Source organism: Gracilinanus agilis, chromosome 3 (genome assembly GCF_016433145.1).
Source record: "Gracilinanus agilis isolate LMUSP501 chromosome 3, AgileGrace, whole genome shotgun sequence".
Taxonomy (NCBI): domain Eukaryota; kingdom Metazoa; phylum Chordata; class Mammalia; order Didelphimorphia; family Didelphidae; genus Gracilinanus; species Gracilinanus agilis.
The window spans coordinates 164,491,718-164,517,290 of NC_058132.1; the positions used below are offsets into that span (position 1 = coordinate 164,491,718).

The 25,573-nt window shown below is 39.5% G+C and overlaps 1 protein-coding gene across 1 annotated transcript in view; it reads right to left on the reverse strand.

The window, feature by feature from the left end:
• Positions 1-25,573, reverse strand: part of PKNOX2 (PBX/knotted 1 homeobox 2) — a 166,394-nt gene that overhangs the window by 98,960 nt on the left and 41,861 nt on the right. The gene's annotated exons all lie outside the window — the stretch shown is intronic.

Here is a 25,573-nt window from a genome sequence, read left to right on the forward strand (position 1 = left end):
TCACAGCCAACTAAAGCAACAATACATTGAAAAAAGGTGATTTGTAATGCAGACATAAGTTACCCCTAAATAAAGCTAATTAGAATAAATTCAGCAAGAAACCAGTTCAAAAGATAGAGAGGCATTAGGGGTACAACAGAATGAATGTTAACTCAACCTGGAGTTAGGAGTATTCGCCTCTGACACCCAGTTCTGTGACCCTGAAGAACAAGCCTTTGAACCTCTCTGAGCTTGTTCCCTCATCTGTAAAATATCAATAACAATGTCCACATCCCAGGGTTGTTGTGAGGCAGAAATGAGCTAATCTATGCAAAGATTTTTGCAAACTTCAGAGCTTTCTACATTGGTGGTGGGGCTGGGGGTGGTGTTTGTTTTAAAAGGTACTTGTGAGACATTCAGATCTTTGGACCTTAGCTTTGGTCACTTTTCAAAGCAAGGAAACCAAGTTGAAGTAGTTCCTGTTTGAGTTAGGACTTATTTATTCTGTTTGTTTTAAGTCCAACCAAATAGGTCCAAGTGTTTTGATTGCCCTTCGATGATTCTACAATTGTAAGAGGACTTCATATAGTCATTTGAATAGATGTAGGTCTTACTGGAAAATGAACATTTTTTCATATGATCATAAGCAGTACAAGCCAATGCTTCATGCTTTCTATAGAAATGATCCCTCTGAATGTATCTGCAAGAATCATAGCTCTTGGTGAGGAAATGAGGTGGTACTTAATGTCAGAAAGACCTGGATTCAAATTCTTTTCTGATATAGACCAGCTGGGACAATGGATAAGTCACTCTCCCAGAATCTCAGTGTTTTCATTTGTAAAATGATGGGATTGAACTAGTTGGCCTCTAAGGTCCTTCTAGTTCTAAATCTATGATCTGTGAGCTTCTCAGCCTCAGTTTCCTCATCTCTGACATAGAAATGATAGCAAAATTGTTAGAATAATCACAAGACTGTTGGGAGAATCAAATCAAATACATTAGTTTATGCGAAGTACTCTACCAGCCTCAAAACACAATAAAAATACTCGTTACTAAAAATACCATATACTCTTAGATTTAGGAAAATATATTTCAAGAAATCATGTGGTCCAGTTCCTACCTTCACCTGGAAAGTGAAGCATAGTCAGATGAGCTTAAATCCACTCCTCCTAGTGCAGAGAATGGATGGAGGATGAGGATGTAAAAGAAATTTGATCACTATGCCATTCTCTCTCCCAAGCAATGTTATACACAAAGGTAGAAGAAAAAACATATCTTTGGTGATGGGATATCTCCATCACTTTTAATAGGGAAAAGAGAGGGACGACAAATATCATTGTCACTAGGTCAAGCAAACTGTATAGCCTTTTCCTAGCATGGACAGTTACCACTAAAACATGGAGACATAACGAACTCATACCACCATGACTGGCATGCTCAAAAACCACCTTTCTACCTCTTACATTTTGGAATCAACCCAACTGGCCAATGTTCCTTTCTAAGACCCCAATGAATTCCTTTCTAAGGTTATCTGAGCAAGAAATCCAGCAATAAAGACAAATTCCAATTTCTCCTACAGTGTCTACTGCTGGGAAAAACATGGTTCCCAAGCAAGAAAAACTCAATAGGGTTCATCAAATTGGAGTTGAGGAGGGGGCCCAAGAGGGCCGAATTGGAAGTGCCAGTCCTTCTAAAAAGGGAACACAATCTCCCATGGCTTCTTTGGCCTTACTTCTACTACTCCTACATTAGTTTTCCTATCTGGTCATTCCCCAGAACTACAACAGTGTGACAGCTCTACATGAGGGGAGGCAAGTCCAAGGTGGCTAGGATGAAACACAGCATAGCAAATAACAAAAAATTTTAAGGAACCAGCCAATCTTTCCCCTGAAGGGGAATAAAGCCAATTACTTCAGTTTTTATTAACCACTGGCCTGGACTCATTTGTCCCACATGACACAATAGTGATGCATCCCAGGAGAATGGGCAACCATAGGTATAATCTACCTTAAGAAAACCCAAAGTGTAAAAATCTAAGTTCATGAAACATAAATGGAAGAGGCAGGGGGTGCTATCTGAGGGAAAAGGAACAAGAAAATTTTGTTTTATGGAATTGAACTCCCCTTAAAAAGTGATTTGATTTCTAAGAGTAGAATTATGCACAAGTTCAGGACTTCAGTAATATTCTTTTTTCATAAAGTAAGGGATCCTGGTATCTACAGGGTGCCTTTGGTGTGTGAAACACAAATTGGACAGAGAACCTCTTTTAAGCCAATCAGGCAGGATTTGCTTTTAGCCCCTTCCCCAAGGGAACTTGAGGGAGTGACAAATCAGGGAGATCCTGATTGGGGTTGCTCCTGCATTCATACTTCACTCCCAGAACCTGGAAGGCCCAGTCAGGGATTAAAAAGGAAAGCTTGGAATAAAATGTAAATCAAAGCTGGTCACTTTCCTGTATCCCAAGAGGCACCAGCTGAAAGGTAGTTATTGGGGCTCTGAGAGGGAGGAAGGCTGAGAGCAGAATTAGGCAAGGGAGATGACTCAAATTTATAAAGCTCCTGGGGGCCAATTCGGCAAACTCTGCATTTCCTCGGGGTTTGGGGAGTGAGTGTTTATCTCTAAATAGATTTCCTTTTATAGCCAGAAACCTCCATTTCCCAACAGCTGGAGCTCAAAGGCAGAGAGAATGACCTGCAGCTGTCAGCAGGGCCTGGGGGTGAGAGACTGGGGGTGGAGAAGGGGGGAAGGGAAGGAAAGGGGAGGAGAGAAAAGGAGTGGGAAGGGAATTAAGGCTGAGGAGGAGGGGAGTGATTGAAGAAAGGCTCAGAAAGTCACAATGGGGGTAGGGCAGGAGCCAGTGATTCCATCTTAGTTTTCCTTCTCAACCTGTCCTTCCTCTTTCTCCTCTCCCTGGGGTGTAGAAGACCCACTGTTGGTTTATTACATTCCCTTAGGGAGCATCCTGGCCCAAGCACAGACCCTCCTGGCTCTAAGTTTCAGTTGGCCAGAGTTCTTGGCTTCTGGCATCTGTTCTAATAGTTGACTCCTAAAGTTCACCATTTCCTTTTTGAGCTCTCATTTGGATACATTGGCCAATATCCTTTTGAGGGGATGGGGAGAAGAGGAGAAGAAGGAAGGAACCCCAAATGTTGTCCTTTTTTAGGATGGGAATGGCTTTCAGAAAATAACCTGAGCCATCAGCCATTGCAGTTCTTTGTCTTTCTATCTCTCTTAAAATATGATTCAGTTTCTAAGAGTTGAATTATACAAAGGTTTAGGATTTCAGCAATACACTTCCTTTTTCATCACAAAACTTGAGAAATTGAGGCTATCATTTAGAATCTGAAATCTAGAGTTAAAAGGAAACAATCTTTACGAAAACAGAAATCAAAGGTGCAGGGAAATCAAGTGATTGGCCCAAGGTAACAGAGCTCATAAGTGCCAGAGGTGGCATTTAGACCCACATTCTATGACTCCTTAAGCCAGGGCTCTTCCCTCTGTTCTCTTCTTGCCAATCTTTCATCTAGTCCCCAAGGCAATATTGTGTTAAGAATGGAGTTACAGGCTACCAGGTGCTGTGGGACTTTTTTGGCCAGAATAAAGAATGATAATGATCTACTAAGTTGTGGAGGGGCATCTATACCAATGAAATCACTAACCAAGAGGCAGAAAAGTAACCACTTGGCAGTTCTGAGCCTCTCTGGGCTTTTCCTTCACCATGATGTTTGCCCAAAGGTGTCTGGCTTCTCAGAGACATTGAGGGTTTCCCTCAATCCCTGCTCCCTCAGGGTGGGAGTGGGAGAGGGGAGGAGTAGCTAAAGGTGAAGGTATATTGTGCATGAGGGAATTAGAAAGTTACTACCAATAATTCACAGAACCTATAAAAACCAGAGATGTAAACCCATGTTTGTAAAATGCTTTATTATTACAAAATACAATAAGTATATGATCTCAGTTGAAATTCACAATATGAGATACGTAGTACAAATACATTATCTTTAGTTTAGAGTTGAGAAAACTAAGTCTCGGGGAGGACCTAGAATCCCAGATCTAGAGTAGGAAGAGATGTCAGAAATCTCAGAGGAGTACAACCTCTTCATTTTACAGATGAGGAACTGAGGGTCCAGGGAGGTTAATTGAGTTGCCTGGTCTCTGATATCAGAGGCAGAGCATTGCCTAGGGTCCCACCTCTGCAGCTGTATGATCATAGGCAAGTTACTTAACTGCCTTAGCTTCCTCACCTGTACAATGGGAATACTAATAAAACTGAAGTACCTATCTCAAAGGTGTGCTGTGAGGATCAAATGAGATTATGAACACAAAAGTGCTTTGAAAAGTATAAAGTGCTATATGAATATCTTGGAACATACATCTGTCCAAACACAGAGTCCCTTTAGAAATAAACGAAGGAGCAAAAATACTACCATCAAGGGAACTAAAAGGTAAGGCAGAAATCGATTCCATTTCATTTTGGCCCTTTGCCTGTTTTTCTGAAGGTCCCAGTTTGTGGGGCTCTAAGAATTTGAAGCATGACCTAACCATCACCTCTACAGCAAGCCCTTGCGGTGTAGTGGAAAGAGTACTAGATTAATCCCAAGGTCTGGGTTAAAGTTTAGTGTCTCTGTCTGTCTGTCTGTCTGTCTCTCTCTCTCTCCCCCCCACTATATATACATATATATGTATATATATATATATGTATACACACACACATATATATGTATACACACACACACATATATACATATATATATATATATATATAATCTCCCACAAAACAATTCATCCACTGATTCCATGATTCCATGAATCTTTATTGGCTGTTCCCATGCCTGGAATGTCTTCCCTTCTCTTCTCCATCTCCTACTTTCCTTGGCTTCTTTTAAATTCCAGCTAAAATCTTACCTTTTGCAAGAAGCCCTTCAAAATCTCCCTTTATGAGAGTATATAAAGATTATTTTTCATTTATACTGTGTGTATATATATATATAAATATAATTTTTACATAGTTAATTGCATGTTATTTTTCCATTAGACCAAGAGCTACTCAAGAGAAGGGTATACAGGTTCATAACCTAGTTGTCATTCTCAATGTGTTTTCACCACCCCATGTCCAATCAGTGGGCAATTCCTGTCATTTCCACTTTTCTAACAAACAAACCCTTTCCCTTCTGACATTTGGTCCAGGTCTTCATCACTTCAAATCTAGACTATTCAGATAGGCTGCTGGTTGGTCTTCCTGCCTCAAGTGTCTCCCTACTTTAATCTATCTTCCACCCAGCTGTCAAATTGGTCTTCCTAAAGCAGTGATGGGCAAATTTTTTAAAGAGGGGGCCAAAGGAAAGGAAATGCTCATCTGTCAGTCTGTTTCGAAGGCAACTCTTTCGAAGTTTCATTGTATTCATCAGATTATGAATAATGTCTCCAGATCAGATAGAATATTTCAGGGCTCACCCCCCCCCCAATCTGGCCCGAGGGCTATAGTTTGCCCATCACTGTCCTAAAGGGCTGATTAGACCATATCATCCCTTTTTTATTCAATAAACTCCAGTGGCTCCCTATTTCCTCTAAGTTCAAATATAAAATCTTAGGTTTGGCTTTTATAATTTTACCTCTGCTACTTTTCCACTCCTTGTGCTTCTCCATTTACTCTGCAATCTAAAGACAAAGGCATATTTGCCTTTCCTTGAGGAAAACAATCCCTCTTCTAACTCTGAACTTTGGTTACTGGCTGTCCTCTATAACTAGAATGTTCTTCCTTCATATCTCTGCCTAAGTCTCAGTGAAATATATATATCTTTTTTTCTACAGTTTACATGCTGATGTCCCTATTAGAGCTCTCAAGAACAGGGACTATAAGTTTTAGACTTCCTTAGTATTTCTAGTGCACATAGTAAAAGCTTAAATTCTTGTTGACCAGATTTGTCATGGATTCCTCTCACAGTGCGGCAAAGCCTATGGATCCTTTTTTAGAATGATCTTTTTAAATGCATAAAATGTATAGGATTATAAAGGAAAGCAATTATATTGAAATGTAGTTATAGACATATCTGAAAAAACAAGTTCATGGACCCCAGGTTAAGAACCTTGGATTTTAGTCAACACTTCTTTTTTTTTTTTTTTTTTTTAAACCCTTGTACTTTGGTGTATTGTCTCATAGGTGGAAGAGTGGTAAGGGTGGGCAATGGGGGTCAAGTGACTTGCCCAGGGTCACACAGCTGGGAAGTGGAACACTTCTTTTTACAGAGGTAGACATCAACACTCAGAAATGGGAAATGATTTGCTCAAGGTCATATAAAGATAATAAGTGGCAGAATCTGTTCTTTCCAGTTAGACACTTCCTACCTATGTGACGTTGGTCAAGTAAAGCCACCTTGGTGAGCTTCCATTTCCTACTTTGTAAAACAGGGATAATGATACACTAACACTCTCGTAGGCTTGTGAGGAAAGCATTTGATAAACTATATAAATGTGAATTGTTATTATTCCCTGCAGCTCCACAGGTAGACCCAAAACAAAGCAAGGGAAATCATCCCAATATAGTAAGCATTTGGCGTGAGACCACATAGAGCAAATTTTTGTTCTGAGACCTGAAGTACTACCTTTCTGCCTAAAAGCTTCTCTAAAGAGGCTGAGGTGAGCAGGCTCTGTATGCTCAGGACCTACCTGTTTGTGGGTTCCTATCCCTTAGATTCCTGTAGTTGCCATGTTGTTTGGGAGTGGGGGAAGACTTCTGACAAATTATATGATACTCTAGGATTCCCCCAAATTTCTCACACCCTAACCTGTAGTTGGAGGGAGCTGTTCTGGGTCTCTAAGGCTATCAGATATCACTGCTGGCTTGTTCTGGTACCCCCACAATTATGGAGGTCACCACAGCAAGTTGAAGGCAGATGGGTCTAAGCTCCTTGATAGTCTTCCTGTCTACTACTAAATGATACTAAGGCACATCTACAGGGACCCTGGGATCTCTCCCCTATGGGAAGCAGAGTCAGTCTAATTGCCCAATTCTGAGGAATTACCTGATACTGAGAATTCTAGGGATCCAGGTAACTTTGAGGAACACGGGGGCTCTCACACTGATGAAGAAAGCTTATCTTTCTTTTTCTGAACATCTGGGACCCTAACTTCATGTCAAAAGTAGCCAACACATCTTGGGCTCAGGATTACAAGCAAACTCTACAATTTCTGGGTAAACTAGGCAGAGACCAGGCTTTTTGGCAGCTAGAGGAAATTTCGAGGATTTGGGGGAAGGCTGAGGCCTTTAAGCAGATTTTCATGGGACAGCTGGCAATCAGCAGGATGTCCTTCCTTAGGGATAGAGGCCAGGTGGTTCTAATGTGAAGCCCCTGACTACACTGTAGGGAACTGAAGATTGAGCAAAGGGGAAAAGGACACTGATAGATTTGTATTCAAGGAATAACCTAAGAAGTAGGGGATATGGAGAAGAGAAATACAAAGTGGGTTATGATACCCGTCTTCCTGTATTTGAAAGAGTATAACATGGAAGGGGGATTAGATTTGTTCTGTCTGGCCCCAGATAGTAGAACTAGAAACTGTGGATACAGGCTGCAAAGAAGGAGATTTAGGCTGGACGTAAAGAAAAGCTTTCTAAAAATTAGAGCTGTCCAAAAGTGGAATTGGTTGCCTTGAGAAGTATTGGATTCCTTATCACTAGATATCTTCAGATAGAAGTTTTATGGTCAATTTTTAAAAATTTGATTTTATTTTATTTTCACTTCTAAATTCTCTCCCTCATGTGTAGATAAGGCAAGAAAAACAAACCCTGTTCTGAACATGTATAAGTCAAGCAAATCCACTTTCTAAAATAAAAGAAAAAAATGGAGAAAAAGAAAATAGGTTTCAATTTGCATTTTGCTGTTTGACCCTGAGCAAGTCACTTAACCCCCATTGCCTAGCCCTTACAGCCCTTCTGCCTTAGAACCAATACATAATATTGATTCTAAGTCAAAAGGTAAGAGAATAAAAAACAAAATCTGCATTCTGAATCACTTAGCTCTCTTTCTAGAGATAGAGGTAGAGAATATGCTTCGTCATGAGTCCCTTAGATTTGTGATTGGTCACTGTGGTGATCGGAGCTCCTAAATCTTTCAAAGTTATTTATCTTTACAATATTATTGATTTCCACAAAAAGCCTATGAGGCAGAGAGGGGCAGTATTTTGCTGTATTTTAAAGACAAAGAAGCTGAAGTGCAGAGAAATAAAAATAATTGCATTTAATACTGCATAGAATCCAATAGTAAAGCTAGGATGAAATTTGCAAATTGCCATCAAACTTCTGCTTCTTTTTTCTCCCCTTCATTCTGCTTCCAGAATCTGCCTATAGCTAACACCTCGCCCTTATTCCCAGCCTGCCCTTGAAGACCAAAGGGAAAGAACAACCCAGGAAATTTCTCATGAGACTCACGGCATGATTTTTATTAGGTCCACTCAGATTAATTTTTAAGCTTTATCCATATGGACTCATGCTTAGTTTCATGGCTTGTTAAAGAATAAGTCTATATGTGTATGACCATAGGATTTGGGGTCTAGGTAAAGGATAAATTTATATCTAAGGAAAAGGAATGAGAGGAGCATTCAACAACTGAAGTTTCCCACTTATTTAAAAGTAAATTTGTTGACTGTATACTAGACAAGGGTCATAGAGAGCTCACACGTTAAGTCTACTGTTGAGGTTTGGCTCTGAATCTTCTTCAGCCAATACTATCACAGGATGGTCAGGCAGCTAAAGTGAGCCAAGTCAGGGACCTAGTTCCATTTTTAAAAAAACATACAGCTATAGGCAAGATAGAGATAGGGCCCTGCACAAAGAGAAGAAAGACCTAGCAGGGGAAAAAAAAAGAAAGAAAGAAAGAAAGAAAAGGGGGGAAAAACAGAAGAGAAAAGTCAGTGTTGATATGTCAAAGAGAGAGAAGGTAAGTCCCTAAACAGGGTCCCTGGGGTGTTGCCCCTGGGGCCATAGGGAACTGTCAATCACAGCCACAGAAAAGGCTCAGGGGAACTTTGAAATTGGCTGAATTCACTCCATTGCTGCAAAGTGAGTGTTTCACCAGCAGCCTGGAAGGCAGGGGGCTCTGCAGCCTTTAAAGAGATGAGAGGAATGTAAAGCAAGTGTGAAAACATCTGAACCCAGCGCTGCCCGTCACAGCTGCATGGCCTGGATGGAGGCCATTCACAGCCAGGGGCCCCAGCTGCCCCCTCCTGCCTCTGAGTTAATGAAACCAGCATGGGGATTCTAATGACTGATCAAAGCCTAGTCCAGCTTCCCAATACAGTCTGTCCAGCCTGGCCAGAATGGGGTGGGTTGAAGTGAGATGAGAGGAGGGAGAGGCAACAAGAAAGCACCAAAAGAGCCATGCCTAGGTGTATCTCAATGGGCTCCCTCCTTTCCCCTGGATCTTCCCTACCAGAAATTCAGTACAGTAGAATAGAACAAACTTCCCAAAGCAGAAGGGAGAAGCCATTAGGATACTAGACCCCTAAGCAGAGCATGCAAGGACTCGGGACCCTCTAACTCCCTCTTCAACTCGGAAAGGTACAGAAAGAACATTTCTCCTACCCAGAACAGCCATCAAATCTCAGATTGCCTTCTGGGAATATTTCCTATGTGCTGGAGTTGCTGCAATTCCTTCCATGCTTCAAGGGGTAGTAGGGAAAGCTTTGGTCCATAACAGGGATATGGAAATCTTTTTTATGTCCAGCAGGCAAATTCCTACTGTGTATATGTATAGGCTTTTGTGTCTCGAACTACCTGTTATAAGTAAAAGGTAGCATGGAGGCAGGGCAGTGATAAACAGGGAAAAAAGCATTGGTCTGAGACTCAGGAGATCTGGATTTTTCTAGTCTCACTGGTTTTGCGGCTAATTGTTATCTTAGATAAGTCCCATCACCATGACGAGTTTTGCTTTCCTCTTCAGACTGAAAGGAATAGAAAATCTCTAAAGTCCTTTCCAAAGTTAACATTCTGTGATTCCTTATACAAAAGGCTCTCTTAAGTTCCCAGTTTTGTGTGGGGCTGTGTGTCTAATGAGTTAGGCAAAAAATTTGCTAAGGATTTTTTCTAGCCTTACAGACACATCAAAGATGTACAGAGAACTGAAGCCTAAAAACTACACAAATAGACCAGATAAAGTATTTAGCTTGACAGCTTTAGGTGGTTCGGAAGATAGATGGTGGAATTTAGAGTCAGGAAGACCTGAGTTTGAATCTAGTTTTAGACACCTATTAGTGTGACCCAAGGAGAGTCACAACTTCTCAGTTTCCTCATCTGTAAAATGGGGGTAATAATAGCACCTACTTCACAGAACTGTTTTGAGAATAAAGTGAGATAACATGTATAACTCTTTGCCAACACAAAAGTGCTACATAAATGCTAGCTATTCTTACTGTTATAGCTACGTTGTCTAAAAGCCAAGAGAATTTGTGAAATTGTCTGTGTGCATAGGAGCAATAGGAATTCCATGGTAGATACACTGAGACTAGAGAAATTAACCCCTTTCTTCCGTTTAATGTGGGAAGAATTTCTGGAGGAAGTAGGCATTTAGAAGTCACTTGAGTAATATCAAAGAGGATGCTTAGGGAACAGTTAGTTGTCTCAGTAGATTGAGAGCTGAGGCCTAGATAGGGGAGGTCCTGGGTTCAAATTTGGCCTCAGACACCTGTTTGCTGTGTAACCCTGGGCAAGTCACAACCCCATTGCCTAGTCCTTAAAACTCTTCTGACTTGGAACCAATACATAATATTGATTCTAAAATGGAAGGTAAGGCTCTACAGATATATTGATTCAGAGGAGGAAGGAACCTCAGACTACCAAATCTCCTCCTCCAAAAGATTAAGTAACTTGTCCAAGTCCCACAGAAGTACTAGAAGTGGAAGAGCTAGGATTCAAACCCAAGGCCTCCTGAGATCCAGTAGTCCTTCCATGTTGCCTCTGAAGGGCCGCTTGGGAAACACAGACTCACTGAATGTTAGAACTAAGATCTCAACCCAATTCTCCGTCCAGTTCTCTTTCTACTATATCATAACTTTCAGAAGCAGAAGTGGGACAAATTAAAGAATGCAGATATAGAGCAGAATTTCCTGAAAGTCATTCAGTCAATAAGCATTTATTAAGCACCTACCTCTGTGTCAAGTACCATGCTAGAGGAAAGGGTCCTGGGCTGGGCTGGTGTGCTCTTCTACAAGCAAGAAAATAGCCCCTGGAGGAAACCGAAGTTATTCAATAAAGAGGAAACCCAAATCAGAACCCTCATTCTGAGGCCTGAAAGATGATATGGTACAAAATGAATCTATTAGGACCTTAAAGAAGGGGGGATAGAATGGTCAAAGCAACAAGAAGGGAAGATATCTTTGGCAGTGGGCTTAAAGGCTGATCCACTGATACTGGAAGCAAAGAGCTCAAAGAGGAAAAGTTGCAATCTACTAAGTGGCAAATATCCAGGCTGAAGAAGTGATGCATACCAGGATTCAGAGAATGAGAATTCAGCTGAACTGGGTGGATAGATGAACCACACACATGACCCTTGCAGGGGATATCTTTAAGTTGAGACAATTGCCTGACTATTGAGGGTACCTGCTGAGAGCTTCTAAATTCCATTTGCATTTTGTAGGCCAAGAAAAAGCAAGCCAGAGATAGAGGAAATATTTCAGTTAGAAAAGATCTCTAATTGCACTCTTGGCAGCTGAAGTTACAGCTAAACTGACTATGTGTCGAGTTTAACAGGGGCACCTCTAACAGAAGGATGTTGTTGCCCAGACTAAGGGGTCAGAGGGCCTTGTTGCAGTTGTCCTTTCTTTATTCACATTTCCTTTCTGTTGTTCAGTAAACCCAGTGACCTCTAGTCCATGCAACTAAGAACAAGTTCCCCAAGTTAGAATGAGGGCAACCTGCCAGAAGTTTCTGAAATCATAGGAGAAAACCACTTTGCCATCTCATCAGTTGGCACAGTCCCAAATAGGATGGGATGTTGCCATTAATGCTTTTTTGCTAAAAAGAAGGGAAGAATCCCCCCCTCTATTTAATAACTTTATTCCCCAAACTTCAAAAATGAAATTGCTAAGAAAGAATGTCCCTTGAAAAAAATTCTAATTTACTATAAGGAAGGTCTGGGCTTGGGAATATTTTAATTCGGATTCCTAATTTTCTAAAGTGAGATCCTCCTGTGCATTTGAATAGATTATGCTAGCCCTCAGCAGGAGAAGAACATTATTAAAATGGTTGCTCTAGTCTCAGAGGGAAGGCTCTGGGTTTGGTTTCTTCTTTATTTTCAGAAGCTTCAGTTGCCTCCGCTTGCCATTCTCTTGCTTGTGGTAGAACCTGGGATTCTGGGAAAGCAGTCCCAGTGAACACATAAGTCTCAGGATATTAGAGTATCAAGACATACAGGACTGGAAAGGAGAGAGGCCAGAGAATGAAAGAAAGCGGGGAGTCTCTGAATCTCTGTGTTTAGAAAAAGTTACTTTGAGGGTCTTGACTAGGGTTCCTTCCCTTTTGCTCATGATTTCCAGACATCCTAAAATGCCCAATTTTTAATGACAAATGAGCATCATGAAGAAGCCAGTGTAGTTAGGGTAGCCAGGAAGGGAGGGAGAAAAGGAGAATGGCAGGGAGATGAAAAAGGAGGAGAAAAAGAAATGGAATGGGGAAAGATAACTGGGACTAAGCCAGATTTTCTGGGATCAGAGAATATATTGAAGGGCCAGTCACAGAAAGAAGCCATTCCCAAAAGTCATAGCAGGAAAGAGGAGGGGAAAGGGAAAAGTCTCAGAAAGCCCCAGGCCAACTGGCCTCAAGTCCAGCCAGACTTAAAAGAGATGAAAATGGAATCAACCCCTCCCCCGTCTAACGGATGCTTTTGTTTCTTCTTCTTTTCCCTCCAAACCCCTCCAATATGCCTAGAAGTCAGTTCAGTAGAGGGTTGCTAGAAGTCTATCTACCTCCAAAATTTATCCTATCAATTCAGCACTGCCCAGTGAAGCAAGAGGCCAGTGAAATATCAATTAATTGTTAAGCATTTATAAAGCACTTAATATGTGCCTGCCACTGTGCTACATGCTGAGACTACAATGAGAGACTTTAGAGAGCCAGACTTTCCAATATTTCCTTGGTATAGTCACTTCATTGCTGATTCTGCATTTTTATTTATTTTATTTTATTTTTTGGAGAGATAGACCATCAGACAATATATCTGACCTTTAAGAGATTAGTGGCCATTGCAGTGTTAATACTAGGCCCAAATTAAAGTTTTTCAGGAGGAAAAAAGTTGCAAAATTTGATCTCGAAGATCAAGCCTTTGGGTATGGTACTTGAGTCAGAAGACCTGGGTTTGGGTTCTCTGTCCAAGGCCATGTGTCCTTGGACAAACTACTTTGGCTTTCTGAGCCCGAGGTGCCTAACACAAGGGAGTCTGATTATGATTTCTGGTCTCTCTAACTGCTTTAAGAGCCAATGATTCAATAATCTTCAAATCAAAGGTCTTAGAGATCCATCCCAAAGCAAAATCTCCAAATGAGCCTTCACTATCCCCTGTCCGCTGCTAATGGCTTTTAGAAGTCTCCAAGTAATCTCTCCCCAGGCCAATACAGTACTTGATCCGTAGGGGGCTAAATACCCCGGGCTGCACCAGCCTTCTTCTCCTCCTTCCCACAGCAGCTGTGATTTGTTAATCCTTCAGTATAATGTGAATTAAATTAGTCTCTTCACACTTAACTACCCCCCAACTGACATTCTTGGGCAGCACAGGCTGCAGCTCTCCAATTAATCCCTGCCAGGCCAAAACTTCTCCCAGCTGCCCTAGCTGGCAAAACTTTGGAAAGGAAGGAACATGGCTATGCTAATCCCAGAAGTCTCAAGGGGACATGGAACCAGGAAACCAGTCTCCCCAGCCTACAAGCTATCTCTACCCAGCTTGGAGGTTAGGAGCACTGGGGGCTCAAGCAGGAGAGGATGAATATCTGGTTAATTAGTTCTCCTTTTAGTGGCCCCAGGGTCAAGGAATATCTTCTCTAAAGAGCAAAGCCAAGACAATACAAAAGATGGTGATGCGAATCAGAGAAGATGGGGTTGAAATCCTTGAGACATGGATTCCTAGAAGGGTCATTGGAGGCTGTCTACTCCAACCTCCTCATTTTAAAGATGAAGAACTGAGGTCCAGAGAGGTTAAATGATGTGCCCATGGTCACAGGTGGCAGAGCTAGAATTAAAATCCAGATCTTCTAATCCCAAAGTCAGTGCTCTTTTGACTACACCATGCTCCCTGTCAATCAACAACTTTTCTCCAATAAGAATTAAGTGTCTACTCTGTGCTGGACATTGGAAATAAATATAAAGCATGAAACACTAAAGGAGCTTACATTCGAATGGGGGAGACAACAAGTACAGAATAAGTAGATGAAATATACATTTAAAATTAATAAATGTAAATATGTGCTATATATGCCAATGTTGTTATTTTTCATCCTTTTCCCTCAACTCAATTCATTCTCCCATACCAACAGGGGAGGTGGGAGAGGGAAGGGTGAAACATACTGGTGTCTCCTGATTTCAGGGGACCAAAGGGGCTCTCCAATTTACAATAATAAAAACTAACATTTATATAGCACTTTAAAGTTTACAAAGTATTTTACACATGTTGTCTTATTTAATCTTCACAACAACACTAGGTGGTAAGTTTTATTATTGACCTCATTTCATAGATGAAAAATCTATAAAGAATCTAGCAGAGAAAGGTTGATCAATTTGCCTATGAATCACAAAGCCAGTAAGTTTCTGGAGCAGGATTCTAACTTAAGTCTTTCTGACTTCAAGGTCAAGTGGAAAACAATGTACAAGGCAGTGTGAAAGCCTTGCCCAGAGAAGGAAAGGAGACACAGGAGCCGCAACCCTATCTTAGAAGACATGGCCAGACTGACACCTAAGCAGTTCATGGCTTGAACTAGCAGTCAACTCATGTCCAACCCAAGCAACTTGAGATTGAATCACAACAAAGAAGGCCGGACAATTCCTACAAGAGCCAGTACCTATTTTTAGTCACCTAAATTTGGATTAAGCAGGGCTTGTCCACAACATGGGAGTATGGGAGCAAAGTGTGACCCAAGAATAAGTTTCCAATCCAGGAAAATAAAGTTGGAGATATGAGTTTAACACTTCCCCCTCCCACCCCCAACAAAATAATCTTAAATAAAATGAAAAAATACTCTGTGGTTTCATTTTTCTCTAAGGGGGGAAGGGAGAAAATAGATTTTTGTTTGTTGAAAAAATTTAAGTTTAAAAAAAAATAAAGAAAAATACCTGGAGTGAGAGAAGCCCAAGGAGCAAACCCAATAGGAAAAATGAAAACTCAAGACAAGTCTAAGTAGAGTTTCAGAGAAAAGAATGTTCTGGCTAGGACCAGAAGAAATTAAGAGAAACAAAATAGAAAAAGTCAAGAGGAAGAAAATGGCAAAGAGAATTAATACTTTAGTAGAGATGGTGATAAAGCATATTGAAAAACTGATCTCCCTAAAAATTAGAATGACTCAAACATAAAAAAAATTACTCTGAGGCAAAAAGAAATGTTACCATTGACTCAAAATAGGAAAAACCAAAAAAGCAAGTGAAAATATAAGGTATATAGTAACAAAAACAACTAACCTGGGAAATAGGTCTAGGAGAGATAATCTAGGAATCACTGAATTACCTGAAAATCATGACCAAAAGAACCTTAGATACTATATTTTAAAAAGCAATAAATGAAGGCAAAATGAAATAGAATACACCAGTCATCTCTTGAAAGAAACATGAAAATGAAATTTCCCATGAACACTATAGCCAAAATCTGAAACTACCAAGTCAAAGATAGAATACTACAAGTGACAAAAAGAAAGAGTTTAAGTGTTAAGGAACTACAGTCAAATATTCCCATTTTTTAAAAAAGAGAAGGTAGTAGAGCCAACAAAATGTTACTAAGGAATGCTCTGTGGTTATCTAAAAAGAAAATTTTAAATACAAAGTATCAGCATGGCTTCATCAAGAATAGATCATGCAGGGGGGCAGCTGGGTAGCTCAGTGGAGTGAGAGTCAGGCCTAGAGACAGGAGGTCCTAGGTTCAAACCCGGCCTCAGCCACTTCCCAGCTGTGTGACCCTGGGCAAGTCACTTGACCCCCATTGCCCACCCTTACCAATCTTCCACCAAGAAGCCAATACACAGAAGTTAAGGGTTTAAAAAAAAAAGAATAGATCATGCAGGAATAACTTTTTTTTTCTTTTTTGACAAGATAACTAGGCTAGTTGATAAGAGGGTTGATTTATATAGTTTACCTAAATTTTGATAAAGTATTTGAAAACATCTTGGATGTGATTTTAAATGGAGAAATTGAAGAGATATATGGTAGATATTAGTACTTTAACAGTCTATTGCCTGTATGTGAGCCACAATTCTCCTGAGTGTGGCCTGAACCATATTAAAATGTAGTTCCCATCTGATTTTAATGTGTTGATGTATTAATAAAAAAAGGACAAATATAAATATATGTGGCTTTCTAATTCAAGATGTTGCCTGCAGGGATCCTTAAGTAAGGTTTAGTGGTCCTTATTTCTATGTAAATTCAATACCACTGTTTTAAGGTATATTCAGAATTAGTTGAAGGGTTGCATCCAAAGAAATTAATGGTCTGATGCTAACTTGCAAGGATATGTCTTCAGTGGAGTGTCATTTGTGCTTTGCCCTATATCATCTTCGCATTTTTGTCAATTACTAGCTCATGGACTTAAAGCCAGAAGAGACTATAGGTCATTAAGTCTACCCTCATAATTTTAATTAGGAAGTGAGGCCCAGAGAGGTTAAATAATCTGTCCAAGGTCACACATGTACAAATGTCAGGGCCAGTTTTGAAACCCAGGTTTTCTGATTCAAAATCTAGCATTCTTTCCAGTACCTTGGAGAAAAACATGGGTGATATTCTCATTAAACTTGGGAATGACACAAATGTACGTGGGATAGGTATATGGTAAATTATAGCATCAGAATCCCCAGAGAAGGCTTCAAACATTGGGACAAACCTAATAAAGTTAAATCCAATAGGGATATATACAAAGTTTCAAGCTTGGCCTGAAAAGATCAATTTCATAAGCACAAAATGAGAGAAGAAAATAGGGGACAGAGCATGGCTAGGAAATAATTCAATGGAAAGAGTTCTGAGAGTTTTAATGGATTGAAGCTGTGCCAACAATATGGCATGGCAGCCCAAAAAGACTCATTTAGAATCTCAGACTGCATTTAGAAAGTCCCAGGCCCAGGACTTAGGGGTGTGATGATTTCACTTTCTCTGCCCTGGTCAGAACATATATGGAATAATTTTTTTTTTCTTTTCTGGAAGCCATATTTTAGGAAAGACATTTATGAATAAAAGAATGTCTAGGTGAAGGCAACCAGGAAGGTAAAGGAATTTCAGATCATGTTATATGAAAATAAGATGGGTATTTAACCTAGAAAAGAGTGGAATTATGAACATAACTGATTTAAAGGATTTGATGGATTGTCTTATAGAAGAGGGGTTCAGTTTATCCATTTTGACTCCAGAGGCCAAAATGAGGAGCAATGAATGGTCATTGCAAAAAAAGCAAGTTTAGGCTTGAATATAAGGAAAATATCTTATCGGTGAAAGCTGTCCAAATATAGAATGCCCTAGAAAATAGTGAGGTCCCTTCTCATTAGAGGTCTCCAGGTTAAGACTATGTCACTGCTTTTCCAGGATACTCTTGACAAGATTCCTTCCTTGATTCCTCCTTTCCTTCCTTCCTCCTTTCTTTCCTTCCTTCCTTCCTTTCTTTTTCTTTCTTTCCTATGCAAAACACACTTCTATATGGTCATTGTTGTAAGAGCAAAGTCATACATAACCAAAACCCCAAAATAAAACCAAAAATACACTGATGTGAAAGACAACTCCAACAGTTGTTTCTCTGGAAGTGGATAGCATTCCCCATCTTTTTTCAGGATTGTCCCAAATCATTGCATTGCTGAGAGCAACCAAGTTTTCATAGATAATTATTGTTTTGACAAGTTTCTTGCTCAGGTATGGGATATATTATATGACCTATGAGGGCCATATTCTGTGATTCCCTATGAGCTTGTAGATTTCTATGAATCATGGTCTGATCCACCCCTAATAACATTTAATCACACACTGCTTAAAATTGCTATTTAACTGTTTCATGTATGTAAACATGTCATCTTTGTCCTTGAAAATGCTTTTAGGACAGAAAATCAGGAACATTTGTGGGCTCAGAGAGGAAAAGCATGTCATAGCAGAAGAAAGTCCGAATTTGTAGTTAGAAGATCAGAGTTTTATTCTGATTTCTACTACTTTCTAGCTATGTGAACTTCAGGAAATTATTCACCCTTTCAGAACCTCAATTTCACCACTTATAAATTGGGAATAAATCATACTCTAGAATTCTTCACAGGAAGTTATGGGGAAAATGCTTTTCAACTCCAAAGTACTGTATGAATGTGAGCTATTAAAGTTGGGATATAATCTTGGTGAATTAACGAGTGAGAAGGAAGAGAGAAAGGAGAGGCTGAGGCAGAGAAAATATTGTCGCTGGGATTGCACAGTCTTTAACAGAATCTTTACTTTGGGAAGGAAACTTTGGAAAGAAGGATATGTTCTTCTGGAGCTTAGCCCTACATTCTGCCCTAGACCCAAAGGTCTTTGAGATTGTTTGGCCCTTTAGAGAGGGTTCCTAATAACCAACAAAGTGGTTCCTGGTGTCTTTTCGTGTTCTCATCCACATAGAAAAAAGCCATCCTGCTAATAATGACTCAGCAAGAAGGAACTAAGGATCCACTGAAATTCATATAGATAAGGTCTTTTTAAAACCTCTGAGATCTACATATTTCCAACAAAGTACAGCAACAAGAATTAGGAAGAGAAATTCCATTTAAAATCACTCTAGACAATATAAAATATTTGAGAATCTATTTGCCAAGATAAACACAGGAATTATATAACAATTACAAAATGCTTTTCATACAAATGAAGTTAAATCTAAATAAGTGGAAAAACACTAATTGCTCATGGGTAGGCTGAGCTAATATAATAAAAATAACAATCTTAAATAAATTAACTTATTCAGTGCCATACCCATCAAACTACTAAAAAACTATTTTATAGAACTAGAAAAATAATAAATTTTATCTGGTAGAATAAAAGATCAAGAATATCAAGAGAACTAATAAAAAAATGTGAAGGATGGTGGTCTACCAGTATACTGTACTATAAAGCAGTAATCATCAAAACCATCTGGTACTGGCCAAGAAATAGGGTTAATGGAATAGATTAGGGCTGTGATGGTGAGCCTATGGCACATGTGCCAAAGATGACATGCAGAGACCTCTCTGTGGGCATGCCCAAGCCCTTCCTAGCAGTTACTCCCTTCCCCCTCTTCACTGGGCCTCCCCATCCCTCTGCACTTACTCCCTCCCCTGAGTGGAGTGCTCAGGTCATGCCCTTCCCTTTTTCCCTCCCCTCTCTGGGACTAGGGGCTGTGAGGTAGAATGGGGGAAGGGTCTCCTTTCTGTCACCCAGCCCGACCCCATCCTCTAAAACAGTGGTTCCCAAACTTTTTTGGCCTACTGCCCCCTTTCCAGAAAAAATATTACTTAGTGCCCCCTGTCAATTACCACCTCCTTACAGTTATTCACCACCCCCAAATGCACCTGTGGCCATCACTGCCCCCCCCGGATTGCTGCAGCACCCACCAGGGGGCAGTGGCGTCCACCTTGGGAACCACTGCTCTAAAAGCTCTCCACTTTCTTCCTCCCTTCTCCCACCTGCCACCAAAGGCTAACTACATTCTCTCCATCCCCTACTCCCATCCACACATGGGTTGCAGCCCAATAGGCAGCCTGGGGGGAGGCTGGATGCAGGGGTGGGTCCCTGTAGCTGTAGGAGGAGGCTGGGAGCCTGGCCCTACCCCCTACATTGTGGGGCTGGGCACTGCACAGCACATGGCGGGCAGGACCTGGCACACAGTCTGGGGGTGGGGTGCAGTCCAGCACCAAGTCCCTAAAAGGTTCTAAAAGGTTCACCCTCAATGGATTAGGAGTAAATGATCTCAGCAATCTAGTCATTGATAAACACAAAGATCTCAGCTTTCAGGTTAAGAACTTACTATTTGATAAAAACTGTTGGGAAAATTGGAAAATAGTATGGTAAAAATTAGGTATACAGTAATATCTCACACCCTCTATACCAAGATAAGGTCAAAATGGGTATACGATTTAAATGTAAAGATTGGTATTATAAGTAAATTAGGTGGCAGATCTATGGAGAAAAGAAGAACTTATGACCAAACAAGAGATAGAGAACATCACAAGATGTGAAATGAATAATTAATTATATTAAATTAAAAAGGTTTTATACAAATAAAACCAATGCAACCAAATTTAGAAGGGAAACTTCAAACTGGGAAAAAATTTATAACATTTCTCTGATAAAGGTCTCATTTCTCAAATATATAAAGAACAAAATAAAATTTATAAGAATATAAGTAATTCCCCAACTGACAAATGATCAAAGATTAGGAATAAATAGTTTTCAGAAGAAATTTTGAAGAAATCAAAGCTATAATAACCATATTGAAAAATGTTCTAAATTCCTCTTATTAGAGAAATACAAATTAAAACAACTCTGAGGTACCACCTCATACCTATTAGATTGACCAATATGACAGTAAAGGAAAATGATGAAAATTGAAGGAGATGTGGCAAAACTGGGACACTAATGCATTGCTGGTGGAGTTGTGATCCAACCATCCTGGAGGGCAATTTGGAATTTTGTCCTAAGGGTTATAAAACAATGTATACCCTTTGATCTAGTAATGCTACTACTAGGTCTGTATCCTGGAGAGATTAAAAGAAAAGGAGGAGGCAGGGAAAGGACCTACTTGTACAAAATATTTATTGCTGCTCTTTTTGTGGTGGCAAAGAATTGGAAATTAAAGGGATATCTATCAATTGGGGAATGATTAAATAAATTGTGGTATATGATGGTGATGGAAAACTACTGTGCTAAAAAGTATGATGAACAGGATGATTTTGGAAAGAGCTGGAAAGACCTTCATGGACTAATGCAGAATGAAATGAGCAGAACTAGGAGAACATTTTACACAGTAACAGCACCTGTGATAGGCTTAGGTATTATTGACAATACAATGATCCAGGACTATTTTGAAAGACTTATGATGAAGAATGCTATTCCTCTTCAGAGAAAGAACCATTGGAATCAGAATGCAGATGAAAGTATATGACTTTTCATTTGTTTGGGTTTTTGTTTTGGGGTTTTGCTTTTATAAGATTACTCCCCAAAATGAACAATATGGAAATATATTTTGAATGATAACACATGTATAACCCAAATTGAATTGCCTACCAGTACCAGGAGGGGGAAGGGAAAGGAGGGAGAGAGATAAATTTGACCATATAACTTCAGAAAAGTTATATGGAAATTTGTTATTACATGTAATTGGTAAAATAAATAAAGATAGTAAATAAAAAAATAAAGCCTCTGAGTGAGGGAGCCCACTCCAAGGCATTCATTCTCTGACTCTTCCGTGGCTGGTGTTGCAGTTTCTTTCCAGGACTACAGAAGAAAATGCGAAATGGAGAAGACTGAACAGGCCTCATGGTAGAAAGGAGAAAAAAGAGTCAAGGAAGCAAAGGAGATCTAAGACTGAAAGAGAGGTGTGGGACATCTGAAGTCATAAGTTCATATGAACAGGGAACCACATCTCCCTTTTGCGGCTCCCTGTTTCCATATGCTATCCCAATGATTACTTTTTTTTTTAAATAATAAGTAGTATTTATCCAAAACCATCAGCAAGCATCACCTGCAATGGGGATAAACCAGAAGCCCTCCCAACAAGATCAGGAGCGAAACAAGGATACCCATCATCACCTCCACCATTCAACACTGTACCAGAAACACCAGCAATTGCAATCAGAGAAGAAAAAGAAATTGAAGGCAACAAGGAAACCAAACTTTCACTCTACGGATGACAGGATGGTATACCCAGAGAATCCTAGAAAATCAACTAGAAAATTAGTTGAAATAATCCAATGATTACTTTTAAGTGAAGATCTGGCCATATCACTTCTCTATTCAATAAAATTCCAGTGGAGGGGCAGCTGGGTAGCTCAGTGGATTGAGAGCCAGGCCTAGAGATGGGAGGTCCTGGGTTCAAATCCGGCCTCAGACACTTCCCAGCTGTGTGACCCTGGGCAAGTCACTTGACCCCCATTGCCTACCCTTACCACTCTTCCACCTATAAGTCAATACACAGAAGTTAAGGGTTTAAAAAAAAATTCCAGTGGAAATAAGTTAAAATATAAATTTCTCTTTGGTTTTTAAAAAAACACTTTATAACCTGGGCCCAACCTATCTTTCTAAAACCTCAACGAACACTTACTTCCTTTCCTTTGCTGGCCTTCTCTCCATTCATTACACATGATGTCCCATTTCCTTGTCTTTGTACTAACTGTTCCTCATGCCTAGAATGCATCACCTCCTAATCTCTGCCTCATAGAATCCTTCTCTTCCTTCAAGACAACTCAAGCATTATTTTCCAGGGAAAGCATTTCCTGAGCCCCTCAACTGCTAGGGTTCTCTCTCTCAAACTATCTATTTAATCTCCTTATGTTTATCTTATATTGTCTCTTCCATTAGAATTGAAGTTCCTTGAGAGCAGGCATTATTTTTTTTTTATTGTATTAGTACCTGAACATCTAGTATAATGCCTAGGTTTATTAACGGATATATCACCTAAGCAATGTGAATCAATTTCTCCTCCAGGAGTCATCTAGTTCATTCTTCCCTACAAAAAGAACACAGTCTAGATTGTTAGAGATGACAACAGCATTTCAGAGCTGGAAGGGACCTTAGAAATCATTTGGTTCTATCCTTTTATTTTATAAGGGATGAGATATGTGAAGGACTTCTGGGGCAAAAATTCTTTGACTTCTATGGCAATATTATATCTTATACTACTGGGAAGTTCTAGTTTATAGCTAAATTACATCCTTAGTGTAGAGATTCTGTTGTATTGTACCTGGTGCAGGTATTGCCACACAATAGCTATTTATTGTTTCCATAAAATAAGCCATTTATGGTTGTGAAGATAATGAATAAGAACTTTGCAACCTTCCTTCTCTTATCCAAGATAAATTATCTTCATCTCTTTCACTTGTTTCTCAAGTGGACCAATCCATGTCCTGCCAAGCCTAGGGATAAAAAATGCTGCAATGTGCTAAACATAGAGCTTACAAATCTCCAATTTAGTTCCAATTCCCTGAAACAAGAGCAGTGTAGGAGATAGAATGTATATAAGACTTTAGTTAGAGAGCCAGGTGAACAAAGAGTCTTCCTTGGTCAGACTGCAACCTGACCCTGATCAGTAGAATTATATTCAGGCAGTGGTGTGAACATGGCCAGGTGACCTCTGTTATCTGGAGCTAGTTAGAGACCTAATTTACTCTCTGGGTTGCACACTTCTGGTGGTCAAAATAAAAGAAACTATACTAATTAAGTTTGCTGAAACCTCCATCCCAATGCTGGAAGTTTCCTGTACAGATTATCTTTTTGTCTTTCCTGGGGCTTCCTCCTGATTCTGGAAATGTGAGCATATCTCCTTCAATAAAGTTCTTTTTTACCTTAACATTGTATTTCTTGTTGTTCTGGTGTACCCATAATTTAAACCAAGGGCCTCTTCCAAAGTCCATAAGCAGAGAATCATGTCTATGCATGGGGCCAATGATATGTTCCTTTCTGTGACCACTTTAAATAAGGTCGATATGATATTTCCTTTTAACAGGATTAGAAGTCAGGGGAAGGGGTGGAGATCATGAAAAGCTAAACAGAAAAGAGAATTGAAATTTTGTAAGAGAATAATATGGTATTTGCCCAAAGTCCTATGATCTGACTCAGTTTTAAAGTTTTCAAATGTGAGTGTGAAGAGTATTTTAGAGTTGGAAGAACTTTGTAGAATATCTATTCTGACTCTGATTTTGCAGTGAAAAAAAAATCTGAGCACTAGAGAGCTTAAATAATTTGCCCAAGATCATTCTGATAAAAAGGAGCAGAAGCAGAATCAACAGTAGCTTGAATCACTAGACAGACACACTGGTTACTATACAACATCTCTTACTAGGGACTTTAATTACTAAAGAGGGATTTATAAAAACATCTACTGTATTCCCAGAATTATGCTATGTCCCATTCATTAGTTCAACCAACTTTAAGCACATGCTATTTGGTCAGTGCTGTCCAAGGTGCTGGGGAAAACACAAAGTTCAGTTAAGATGTGGTCCCCACTACAGTGAAACTTAAAATCTAGTTGGAGAATAAGATAGAAGTACAGTATATAACTAACTTCAGTATGTAGCACATTTCATGATAAGTGCATTAGAGATACACACAGTGACTAAGCATGACTTCAGAGAACTCATTAAGAAATATGCTGCTCTTCTCTAGATGGACCTAACGTGCAGATTGAGATTTTTTTTTTTTTTTTGATGCAACCATTCCTGGAATTTATTTTGCTTGCCTATACATATTTGTAATGGGAATTGTGTTTTTGTTGCTTTTTCAGTGGGGGTACGGAGGAAGGAGGTCTTCATTTAAAAAATAAAATTTAGTTAGAAAAAAAGTGCATTAAAAGGGGCAAAACAAAATTTTATTTGATATGTGTGGAGAGGATCAGTCTCTGATGGATATAAGAGAAGTATGAAGAGAAAAATACTTCCCAGGTTATCTTCCCATGTATCTTGAGCATCTTTTTTGTTGTATATGTGATGGATGATTCTGATTAAGAAGATGTGGTACCATTAGCAAAAATAGGGAGGTTGGGAAGAAGAATAGGTTTGGAGTTACTTGGGAGTGGAAAGAAAGATGATGAACTAGTTCTGGACATGATAAGTTTGAGGTACCAATTGAATATTATGGTGAAGGTAGAAATGTGGGTCTAGAGATGAGAAGAGGTGATGACTGAGCAAAGAAGAGAAGATAAATTTATTAAACAATAAGGCAGAGAAAGAATAGTCCTATAAAGAAGTTGTATTTGGGTAACTGGGCAGAAGATCTCTAACATAGGGGTTCATAGCCTGGATCCTATTAACTTGCTTTTTCATATTTTGATAACTATATTTCAATAATTGGTTTCCTTCAGTATCCTATACTTTTCATTTTGTGCATTTAAAAACACTATAGTGAAAAGACCACAGGCTTTATTAGAATGACAAAGGGGTCCATGACACAATGTTAAAAACCTAACCTTGTTGGGTACTTCTTATTGCCTGCTTCTATGTAATTCAGCATTTAATCAGTATTCACAAAGATATTGCTAATTTTGATGCATTTAAGACTTACTCCTCAATTCCTTCCTGTTTAGGAGATATAGGACAGATATAGTAGCTCTAGATCTACTCTATGATCTATTCTCTAGATAAGTGGTTCCCAAACTTTTTTGGCCTACTGCCCCCTTTCCAGAAAAAATATTACTTAGCCCCCTGGAAATTAATTAAAAAAAATTTTAATAGCAAT